The 12,421-nt window shown below is 44.6% G+C and overlaps 1 protein-coding gene across 2 annotated transcripts in view; it reads right to left on the reverse strand.

Moving 5' to 3' along the window:
- The window catches only part of elmo1 (engulfment and cell motility 1 (ced-12 homolog, C. elegans)), a 153,291-nt gene extending 149,469 nt beyond the window's left edge, over window positions 1-3,822 (reverse strand). For both annotated transcript variants that reach the window (XM_007889707.2, XM_007889706.2), the window contains exon 1: window positions 3,734-3,822. The gene's annotated coding sequence lies outside the window, so the exon portion shown is untranslated. The remainder of the gene's footprint in view (window positions 1-3,733) is intronic.
- Window positions 3,823-12,421: the final 8,599 nt, after the last annotated feature.

The raw sequence follows: 12,421 nt of genomic DNA on the forward strand, positions 1-12,421 counted from the left end.
AGTGGATAGTTTCGGAAGCGGCTTGGTGTAAGTCATGCCAGTAAATGATCCAAGCAGGCACTGATTTTACAATGTAGTTCTTAGTCTGCGACTGGTGGCCACAGTCCCATTGTGCGTTGTCTCTCCCCCTCCAGAGGTGTAAGAGATGACCGCGTCTGTCATGTGATGTTTTGAAATAGTTCAATGACGATCATTGTTTCTGGGGTGGGTTGAAGCCTGGAAGTTCTTTTGTGAAGTCAGCAATCTGGCATTTGTTTAGGACCATTAGTATTATCCCAAAACTCTTTCCAGTATACCTCAGGATTGAATGAAGGCACTTTAAGAGGATGCACACTCCACCTCATCGAGCCAGTCCGGTATCTTTGGTACCTTGTTTGACCTTCAACTGTCCTTTCTACCCCACATCCGTGGCATGATCTGCTTTGCCTTCCTCCACCTCCGCAACATCGCCCAGCTACCGCCACTGTTTCACACCATAGGCCATCGGGACCTTCACATACGCATTCATAACACCCAGGCTCAACTACGCAAACTCCCTGCTTGTCGGCCTCCCCAACTTCTCCCTCCAATGGCTGCAGATCATCCAGAGCTCTGCAGCCCGTGTCCCCTCCCGCACTAGGCTCCGTGACCCTGTCACCCCCATCCTCGCCCGACTCCACTGGCTTCCCATCACACAGAGGATACAGTTCAAGATCCTGGTCTTCATTTTCAAAGCACTCCATGGCCTTGCTCACCTCCTACCTCTGTGACCTCGTAACCCCTTACCATCCTGCCCGTTCCCTTCGCTCAGCAGGCTCTGGCCTGCTTCATGTCTCCCGTCTCGCCCCCCCCCACCATCGGCGGGCGGCCTTCCGCCACTCGGCACCCACACTCTGAACTCCATCCCGCAGTCCCTCTGCCTCACCCCCTCCCTTGCCTCCTTCAAGACCCATCTCAAGACCTTCCTCTTTAACCGTGCCTTCGGTCACCCTCCTTCCGCCCCCTGCCCTCCACCCTCTCCAATGCCAACCCTCAGCTCGGGTCGAAACACTGATTATCCAGCGCCTTGGGACATTCCCCAGATGTGAAAGGCGCTATACAAATGTCATTTTGTTGTTGTTGTTGTTAAGAGCATTAGTCCACACGCACTCTGTAATATACTTACTCACTTACTGATGTGGACTTCTGGATGTGTGCCTAGGTATAGCCCTGCAGGAACAGGGGAGATAACAGGGTTGAGGAAGTCTCCCACAGACTTGCTCAGACAGCTGTAGGCAGAGCATGTTGTGCAACCAATTACAAGAGGAACATAGTCTGGTTATCACACAATCTCTATTGTCAGCATTTGGATGACTAGGGCTCTTTTACACAAAACAGCAACGCCTCACCATACAGGAGGTAGATAAGATGCTAAATGACAACTGGAAAATAAACCCAGAGCAATGTGCTCCGGTGCTCCTAGACAGCGAGACGGGAGGGCAGAGATTCAGGCTAGTGTAGAGCAATTTATAAACAAACAATGTTAAGTATTTCTTCACCCAGAAAGTGATCATGAACTGGAACAGCTCACCAAGAAGATCCAACAACAACAACTTGCATTTACATAGCGCCTCTCACGCAGAGAGTTTGACTGTGGCGGAGCAACACTCCGAGCCATGGGCTAGGCGGAGGTGACTGTAAGCACGGTCCAAGAGGAATGTCTTCAGGTGCGACCTGAAGATGGGGAAGGAGGGGGAAAGGCAGAGGGATTGAGAGAGAGTGTTCCAGATTTTCAGGGAGTAGTCGTTGAAAGCACGGAACCCAATGGTGGAACGTAGAGCATGAAGGCCAATTAAAGTCCCAAACCTCACAGTTTCCTGCTTGAGTTGGGGTTTTTTCAGCGTGGCTGACAGAACTTTTCGGGCAGCCTATGGCAAGCCAGCCATCTGGAAGTGCTTGTTTCATCCACATCCTTGTATCGTGGGGCTTTGGCAAAGAGCTGAAATGAAATCTTTTCATTTTATTAAACCAGATTGTATTTCTTCTCCAATCAGCACAAGGTCAGAGCTGGAATTCTCTCCCCTCGTGTCACTTACTGTCTTGCTGTTCTCTGAATCCTTTCTAATGCACCAATGTCCTTTTGAAGGCAGGATGCCCACAACTGTGTGCAAGCTGTCATTCTACACCCCAGAGGTAGGGGTTGCAATCCCAGGAATCACAATCCCAGGATCTGGCTTGCTAACGGTGCTCCTAAAATCCTGGGATTTATAGAAAATAATCCTGGGTATTTGGGGTATCGGGCTGAGCCCTGGCGGAAGGGTAGGATGATCATTTCCAAGGTTGTAGCACACAAATGGAATTTGTTGTGATTGGGTCATTAATAAATATGCACTGTGTCAATGCATCAATGGAAATCCCAAATCAATTTCAATAAATAAATTCAGTCTTTCAAGAAGGGAAATAACTTAGAAGTTTGACTGAGATTTAAATTGTTGACGTCAGAGGCTTGTGGGTCTCCAAAGAAACGACGCAGCAATTGCTGCACAGCAATGTCACACAACCAGTCGTGAAGCCAATGCCAACTTTGTCTGGAGGACTGTTGGCCAGGACTCAGGAAATTACTCCCTTCTCTTGTCAGTGTCACAAGATCTTTAAAAATCTGGAGGGTGGATCAGTAACCAGAGGACACAGATTTAAGATGATTGGCAAAAGAACCAGAGGGGAGGCAAGCAGAATTTTTACCCATAGAGGTGTTACGGTCTGGAATACATTGCTTGAAAAGGTGGTGGAAGCAAATTCGATAGTAGCTATTAAAAGGGAATTAGACAGGTACTGAAAAAGAAAAAAAATTGCAGGGCTATAGGGTAAGAGCGGGGGAGTGGGCCTTGTTAGTGCTCTTTCGAAAAGTAGGCACAGACACAATGGGCCGAATGGCCTCTTTCTGTAAGATTCTATGATCCCGTAAGTCCACCCATGCGGGCAAACCGGACCTCTGTTTAACATCATACCTGCACTAGAATGTCAGCCACTAACCCAGTCTCGATGTGGGGCTTGACCGGACAATCTTTTGAGCCATTGATGAGAGTGCTAACAACTGAGACAAGATGAGCTTAAAGGAGTTAAGTGGTTGATGTTCATAACTCATTTGATTTTCACTCCTGTCGTTTAAGAAGTCATCAGAATCACTAGACTGAATTTCTGCCTTATTCTGACTCCTGCCCTTTTCCCTGGAGCACAAAATCATGGAGCACTCACCACCAACAAGTAAATATCCATTCATTTCACATGACAAAGTGTGTCTGTCACTAATCACCACTCAAAGCATACATTCATGTCACTTTTTTCATACTTTTACTATTGCAATTCATCTGGAATTCATAGGAAAAATTTACTTGGAGATCAGTGTTCCGAATTAGTTTCCATTCCTGACATTTCTATTCATCACAAATTCAACCCGATGGAGACAAAAACACAACATGGTACATTTGTCGATACCATTTTAAAAAAAATTCTCACAATGGCAAGGCCAGCCGTTATAGTCGGGAGATTAACCGCACCTTTTTTTTTCAGTGGCAGCCAAGACCAGCGCAGTCTAAGGGCGAAAGCACACCATGCCTGTTCACTGCTTCTACCAGGATATCCTGTCAAAGAGAACCAACATTCTCTGCACAGGCCCAATTAAGATGCGTTATAAATAGCATTGCATCTTCACCAGCCTCACCAACCGCCGCGACAGGATTCTGCACAAAAAAACATAAGCCTCCAAATGACTTACAATTTCATGTCCCGATCGACTGAGACACGTTCGATCCCTTCTTGTGGCAAAGGAATTCAAGAAGCTGTCACGCAGCTACCAAGCTTACGACTGCAGCCCGGTAGTTTTCAAAAAGGAAGTGAGGCTTACAACACTGCACTGGTTAAAGGAAGCTGTTTAACAACTGAAGAAGGCACTGCAACGGCAAACCTGCAGCCACGGCAGGAGCAAGGCGTTCAGTTTCAAACGGCAGGCGAAACCGAGTCAATTGCTGCCATTTCAAGAACTACCCTGCTTGATAAACAAAAATAAAAAGCTTTCAGCAATTCCAAATCTATACGTACAGAGAGAGAGACCATTTTTACTGATGAGAAACAGTTTACGAGAATTGAATGTATACATAAGCTGATTAATTGTGCGTGTGGTGTGGGTGAGGGAGAGGAATCGGACACTGCGTGCATATAAATACACACTGATTTAGTGTGTCCGCGTTTAACTTTACTCTAGGTTATGTACTTATTTTTAAAATGTTTTTCTCTCCCACCTCGAACTGACATTCTATCTTTGCAAGTCGCTGTTTGTTTCAATGCCCGGTTTAGACTGCAAGCTCTCTGATGACGTTGCCAAGGTGGGCCGACACACAGTGATAAAGAGACATGCTCTGTGTCTGCGCCGTTGGTTGAACTCTGGACCATCCGATGCCTCTTCTGCTGAGGTCCGAGTCCGGGACTAAACGGACTCAGTCCCGGACTCAGTCACTGTGGAACCGGGAAGGTGGGGGATGTGAACGCTGAGGAGCAAAGCAGCCAGACATTCAGGAAAAGCTCCAGGTCTCCTCTCATGTCATTCATGTTGGGAGAAGACAATAAACCAGGAAAGTACCAGGAATTTCCAATATAAAGTCCAGATAATAATCATAACTAATCATAAAACAAGTGTACGGCTTTCCAGTTTATACACAGAAGGTATTGCTGCTTACTTCATAGTTCGTTAACAGTAAATGATGTTAAATGACTCTCAACTTATGCTAATGCTTCTTTTATCGACAACCGAAAAGCAGCAGCTTTAAGTGAGCTGGTTGCCAGAGTTCATGCAAGAGTAAATACATTTGATCAATAACAAACTTGCGCCCTGGAACTGCAGGACTTCAGCACTTCTCTGCCTGGTTTGAGCTTTCTCTTTCTGTTGTGCGTTTCTCAAGATAAGAGAAACCAATGTCCGAGTCAAGCCTGAGCAGATACAGAGATAATCACTCTCTATTCTGTTCCAACAGTGAGCCTTAACCACAACCTCAGAGCAACCTCCACTGCACCAGTGAGACATTTCCTGCACTATCCACAATTGAAGTGAATAATTGCTAATTTGCCATTGATTTATGCTAAGCTGGGAGCAGTTCTGTGCTGCAGCCCCAGCCAAGGTTCAGCTAGACCAAAGTGAATTTGCTTTCACTTAGAAGTGCCAGAGACTGAACCCATTCGTCTGAGATGGGTTCAAATCAACATCTAAGGGGGGTCAAAAAGCAAGGCTCCAACTCAGCACCAAGCAATCCCAAAGAAGGTTTTTCTAACAGATCACGAGAGGTTCAGATGAAGGATATAGTATATAGGTAGAGACATATGTGCATGTGACTGCCAGGAAGGTGAAAGGCAAACAAGATGGACTTTGGTCTTTTCTTCATCTAGCATTTCTTATATCCTTATGCCCTCTGGCCTATTTGATTTCATACCAACCCTACCATCTTGCAATTATATCATTAAGTTGTTTTTCAAATAGCTAATATTCTGGTCTCCATCCTTTCTGGGTATCCATTTGGGCTGTTCATTACCCTCTCCCTCTGTGTAAAGAAATATTTTCCAGGGTCTGTCCTCAACTTGTCCTTCAGAGCCCTGAACCTGTGCTCTCCTATCCAATTACTTTGGTGTACTGTAGCGAAATAATTCAGCAAGACCATGTATCAAAGAAAGTAGAGCAAAGGGAGATGAAAAACCAAAGTAGCAGTCAGGGGAACAATATCCTATTGGCTAAAATAGTGCTATTTCCTTTCAAACTACAGTGTACAATTTCCAAACTATCACTATTAGGATATCATGAGGTCCTGGTCTGCATTGTCACATGATGTGGGTTAAGATTATTTATACTTTAAAAATTATTTTCCAAGTATGGGATCCAAGAACAAGAATTGAACATTATGTCTATGACCTGGCCAACAGTCCCCCGAATAAAAAAGTTGGTCTTTTTTTCAGTCTGTTTGTAGGATATTGCTGTGTGCAATTGGGCTTTCGCTTTCACCTACAAATATACAGTCACTCCATTTCACAGTAAATCCTGTGTATCCCCTTTCATATACTCCTGAATGAAAGGCACAATACCAAATGCAAGTATTATCTCTGATAATGCAACAGAAAGTACTGTACTAAAGTATCACCCTAGACTGCGAGCTCAAAGGCTTAAAAGGCTTGAGCCATCTGACTCAGACAAGAGGTGCTACCAACTGAGCCAAGCTGACGGGTAAAGGAAGGAAGCCAGACCAACCTTATGTGTCTGTGTAAAGGTCAGTCTCTCTTATAAGGTGAAGTTAAATACAGCAGGGAAAGCAATCATGTAAATTACAATTTTCATTTCAAACTAGGTTCAAGTTAAAAGCCGTGTTAAAACCACACACCCATTGAAAAGAAGAGATCAAATGGAAAAAGAGAAATGTTGGAAATCTCAAAATAGATTCAGGAAATGCGAGCAGATCAGTCAGGGTCTGAAACAGAGAGAGGTTCAGATGTGACGTGCATTCAACAAGACGAAGGGTCAAACCCAAAATGTTGACCTCGCCGTCACTTTTAGATGCTGGTCAACCTGCTGTGCAATTTCCAAGCATTTTCTGATTTTATTTAAAAAATTTCCCATGGCTCAACATGTTCCAAGGACAAAATATACAACAAGCATATAATAGTGCTTCTATTTAAATATAGCATTACCAGCAGGACATCAGAACACAGAAAACATACAAGCGCTTTATAACCAGCCTGACTTGCTTCACTGTGTGCATCACATTATTCATTCTCCTCTCTGAGAAAGCACGCTTCATGCATGGGCAAATCACCCATTTATAATAATTCACACTGGCTGAAGAACTTCCTAGTAATCAACTGGGAATAATCTCTCACTCAGACAGAGATACTGAGCCAGTCATTGCACGCACTGAGATCATCCACACACATCAACCACTCACTGACAAAGCCATCCGCACAGAGACGTAAACCTCACCATCACTCACAAATGCATTGGTTAAGAGAATGATTAGAAAACAAAATGATTTGTACCCTGTTACCTTACCTTTAGAACACTGTTACCCTGTTACCTTACCAAAGAACACTTTGGGCCTACTTCACTGATGTACCACCTAAACCCCTCAATTGGATCGTTTACCATTTACTGTCTTATACATGACCCATCTGAACACCTTGATTAGATCACTGCCCTATAATCACTCCCTGGTATCTGCTATTATATACACAACACTTCCTAGGTTAGATCATTCCCTGTGATCATTCCCATATATCTACTTTTCTATACATACACACAATCTGCATCCTCCAATTAGATTACTGTTTTATAATCACTCCTGGCTATCTACTGGATTATTGTACATGTAAGCAATCTGCTTCTAACTATTCCCACATATCTACTGTTCTGTATATAACCCACTTGAAGTTCTCAATTAGACTTAGAATTACCCTCAGTTTCCATTCCTCCATAAATAAATCCTCAAGTGCCTGTAGCCTCAGCTGACAGACGTTTTGGGAAATCAAAAGATGCCTGTCGTCATCGCCAGGTGATGACATTGTTCTATAAAAATATCTGAACTCCTCGGCACTCTTCACTTGTAATCAAATGGATCACCACTAAGATAAGATCAAGTCATTGACTTCTCTCGTCTCCAAGAATCCACACTAACACCAACTAATCGGAGCAAGAAGGGACGTTGGAACATGCTCTCAGGGCCTCTGGCAGTGCTGCATCACAGCAACGATCCTCCACAATTTTCCCTCTTTCTGTCACCTCCCGCAGCAAGAGATACTTGGCCTCTCCTAACTCCTTCCAGGAACAGACATCAGGCAGCACACCGATTTGGTACTTCAAGCACTCAGCAACTTTTTCAGTGTACTACAGTAAAACTCACACAAGTCATATTAGTCGAGACCATAACATTTAATATGACTTACCCGAAGTCCAAATTGCAGGCAAATTGTATGTCGTAGAAAATCCGATTTAATTAATAATCTACACTGCACATGCGTAATTTAAAACGCATGAAATTTAAAGTGCACATGCGGTGTTGGGTTAAGACTACACTTCCCGCGATTCAATTAACCTTGACCCGTCGCCACAAGCTTTGGAATCCCAAAGAATCACAAGAAATTAAGTACTTCTGAGTGTGCATTAACAGATCAGGACTACGTTTCCCACAATTTAATGGAGCTGGCGGTAAGTGCACATACATCGACCGGTCAGGACGTCATTTCAAGGCAGCCGGAAAGGGCGGGAGTAATGGAGAGTAGGGGAGCTGAGGTTACAGAGTTAGAAGGCGATTAACAATAATAATAATAATGCTTTCATTTGATTTAGTGCCTTATCACATCTTCGAGACGTCTTAAAGCGCTTCACAGAATATACTGTAAAGTGAATTGACTGTATATTTTGTGGGCAAAATGCAGCAGCCAATGGCGCACACACGCTATACATACACATATACTATGAGATACACACACACCACAAAACATGCACCCACACACGACATATACACATGCACACTCGAACTGCAAAATGTACACACACACACAAACAGGCTACACTCACATATACGGGATATGAAACACACAAAAACCCTCCACCCGCAGGTTATGCAAACAAGGGACAGAGACATACACACAATCTGCACGTTAGTGCCTTCTGTTCTGGCATCTCTCTAGAGGAGTCAGGACCCGAACTTTCCCTTCATTCCCCCCTCCCACGCCAAATGTCAACATTTTACAGTTCATATTGGTATACACTGGCCCTAGCCAGGAGAGAGGTTTCCATTCAATCCCAAGCAATGGTTGTGGGAGTCCTTGCTGAATAAATCAGCAAGCAAACACGGCTTTGTGCAAGTGCTGCCACAACGACAATGCTTTAATGTTCCCGTTAACATCAGGCACATATTAGTTTCAATGTTTTCTAATGCTGCAGGCTGCTCAAGCCAGTGAGCTCATTACATAATAAAACCACCTCTTGACTTACTGCAGCTGAGGAAGGGAGGTGTCCCAACATAGCAGCATGCCACATCTACAAGAGAAGCGTCGATTTCAAGCTCTTCAACCAAACACTTCCTACACTTTCGGTCAACCAATTTTATTGGAGCAGAACGTATCCAATCCAAAATATCCACACGCAGACCTCAAACTCGCCTTGCAAGCGAGACACCTGGGTTCAATTGCAGGCAGGGCAAAACCTTGGGCAAGTTTCCTTACTCCACACGCCTCATAATAATCCCTCCAAAAACAAAACAATAATAAATTGGTCATTTTCAATCCACGACTCTTTGTGGGACACTGCTGTGCGCAATTGGCTGCCGCGTTTCGCCCACAAATATACCGTCAATTCACTTTGCAGTCTATTCTGTGAAGCGCTTTGAGACGTCGAGAAGACGTGAAAAGCGCTATATCAGATGCAAGGATTATTATTGTTATTATAAACCCAGCTCTCTCTCCTTCCATGGCCACAGCTTCCCTCCCACCATCTCACATTCTCTTTCCACATCTGCCCCATCACTCACCTTATATAAACACCAGCCACGAACCCCTCCACTTTCCACCCTCACAACAGCAACAAATTACATTCATACAGCTCTTTTCACGACGGGAGGACATCCCACCCAGCAGATATACCATTGTGTCCTGTGAACCGGCTCGACTTGTGCCGGGGGGCCGTGGGAGGGGTAACTTCCCTGGATTCCAAAGTATGTCAAGTCGACTTTGGGCAACCTTAAATCCTCCACTCAGCTGACTCTGAGCTCCTACCAGTCCCTCGTCTCCTCTGCTCCACCGTCGACCGTCGTGCTTTCAGCCGCTACGCTCTGAAGCTTTGGAACTCTCTCCCCCAATTCCTCTGCCTTTCCCCCTCTTTTAGATCACAAATAAAAACCTTCCTTTTAGACCATGCTTACGGTCACCCTTGTCTCCCCCCTGGAATATTGCAAAGTTTCCCCTGAAGTTTTGTCACCTTATGTGTTAGTCTGGTTGGCTCAGTTGGTAGCACGCTCGCTTCTGAGTTAGAGCGTTGTGGGGTCAATCTCCACATCAGGATTCATATATTCTAGCCTGACACTCCAGTGCAGTGCTGGGGATGTGCCATCCTTTAGATGAAATGTTAAAGATTTGCTGGCACTATTCAAATAGAGAAGGGAGTTTTTTCCTGCACCTGGCCCAAAAATACCCAGATAGAACTAGTTATTCACTCCATCGGTATTTTTCAGAGGTTGCTGCATGCAAATTGGGCTGATACACACACTACACCTTGCATTAAATCCTGTGAAGGATTTATAATAATAATAATAATAATCCTTGCATTTGATATAGCGCTTTTCATGTCAGGAGGACATCCCAAAGCACTTCACAGAACACACTGTAAAGTGAATTAACTGTATATTTGTGGGCGAACGCGGCAGCCAATTGCGCACAGCAATGTCCCACAAACAGTCGTAGATTGAAAATGACCAATTTATTATTGTTTTGGGTTTTGGAGGGATTATTATTAGGCGTGTGGAGTAAGGAAACTTGCCCAAGGTTTCGCCCTGATCTGCCTGGAATTGAACTCAGGTCTCTCACTTGCAAAGCGAGTGCTCTAACCACTGAGCTACAGGACTCCACATTTGAGATGTCTTGATGATATGAAAACACACTAAATGAAATGCAAAGATTATTAACCTCTAGTTTGTACATTAACCACTCGTTTGAAATGTTTCAACATTTGTTTAGCGCCTTTCACGTCGTGAGGATGTGCCAAGGTGCTGAATGGTACATTTACCATTTAATGTACATTTCCTTGCCTATTTTTCTTCTTTTCGGTATTAGATTGCAGCTGCCTTCTATCTGCCCATCACCTGTGGTTGAAGGAGCAGGAGGGTGAGCTACCTAGCTCTGCAATCACCTCAAACCCTACTGACATGGCCTCTCTTTTCGCTCAGCGGGCTCCAGATTGCTTCATGGTCAATGGCCCATCTGCCCCACCATCGGTGGGTGGACTATTAGCCTTTTTTTGGCCCCACTCTATGGAACTCCATCCCAGAGTCCCTCCAACTCGCTCCCTGCCTCACCTAGTTCTACCTTTTTGAACGTCAGACCTTAGCAGCCAAGAAACCCAGGAAAACAGGAATAGGAGGAGGCCATTCAGCCCATTCAGCGTGTTCCACCAGTTTTAGCTCTTCACAGAACTTAAGATGGGCAACAAGCAGAACACGGGGCAAGAAAGGAAAAGTCAGCAAAAAATAAATCGCATAAGCATTCCGACACCTGTAAGATTGACATTCAATGCCATACTTCCCACTAAGAGACGTGTGGTCAACCAATGTACAACCTCAGAGACACACCGGAAATAACAGGCCCTGAAAGCGGGGGTGAACTTGAGGAAGAGCACTGTAATCCATCAAGTTTCAGGTCTTTGAGTGCTCTGAGACGCTATCCTGCATGGAGGGCGCTATATACGTGCAAGTTGGTGTTGTCGTTAACTTTGTAAGCTGTAGTTTAACTTGGGTTTATATATAAACTGGACAAACCAGAACTCGTGCAAGTGGTATTATTTCAAATAAACCACACCGCGGTGCAGTGTTAACACTGGCGGTTCTGTTTACATTAAGATTAAGTTGGTTTCTTTGAATACCTCCTCCCCCCACTCTCCCCCCATGTGGAATCTCTGCCCATTTATCCAGCATAACTTGCGATATGAACGGTTACTTAAACGACCAATGTGATTCTGGCATTCCAATGCAGATCACCTGGGACAGCACCCAGGAACACTTGACCTGGAATATAAACAGGGACTTAAAACCACAGTCACAGTTGTCAAACAAACAATAACTGAAGGATTTCAGTGACACACGGTTACCCAAAATAACTGCTGCAGACAAGCTGCCTCTTGCACTCGTGCCTCTGGTTAGGGCAAATGGCCAATTGCGGCAAAAGCACATTTTCCTCCTAAAGAAAGCAATCGGCACCAATCCAAAGGAAAGGTTGCCAAGTCTCCACAACGTTTATACTGGAAACATTCAGTCCTTTCCACTCCCCCACCCCCCCTCACTGCAGCTGGATTCCATTACGCGGGCTCCAAATTACTTACGGAAACGAACAAAATACAGCAAAAGAAACAAACATATAAAGTGGAGGGGGGGGCGGGGGAAGAGTCAGACTGTTTTCTGTGTAAAAAAAATAAAAATCCAAAATAAATTTGAAGGCACGTGAAGCACTTCATAAAACACATAATGCTACCGCATTGAGACAGATCAGTCAGCAAAGAAAGGGTACATCAAGCTCCTGAGTTAAAGGATTCGAGAGGAGAGGAAAGGGGCAAAGAAGACCAAAGCAAAATTCAAAACAAGTTATATGTGCTAATTCGCGCACAAACAAATTTTAGTGATAGCACTGCTGAGGGCTGGGAGAGGGTCATCTGTCTGAGAAGTCACTC

The sequence above is a fragment of the Callorhinchus milii genome, unplaced genomic scaffold (genome assembly GCF_018977255.1).
Source record: "Callorhinchus milii isolate IMCB2004 unplaced genomic scaffold, IMCB_Cmil_1.0 Scaffold2, whole genome shotgun sequence".
NCBI lineage: Eukaryota > Metazoa > Chordata > Chondrichthyes > Chimaeriformes > Callorhinchidae > Callorhinchus > Callorhinchus milii.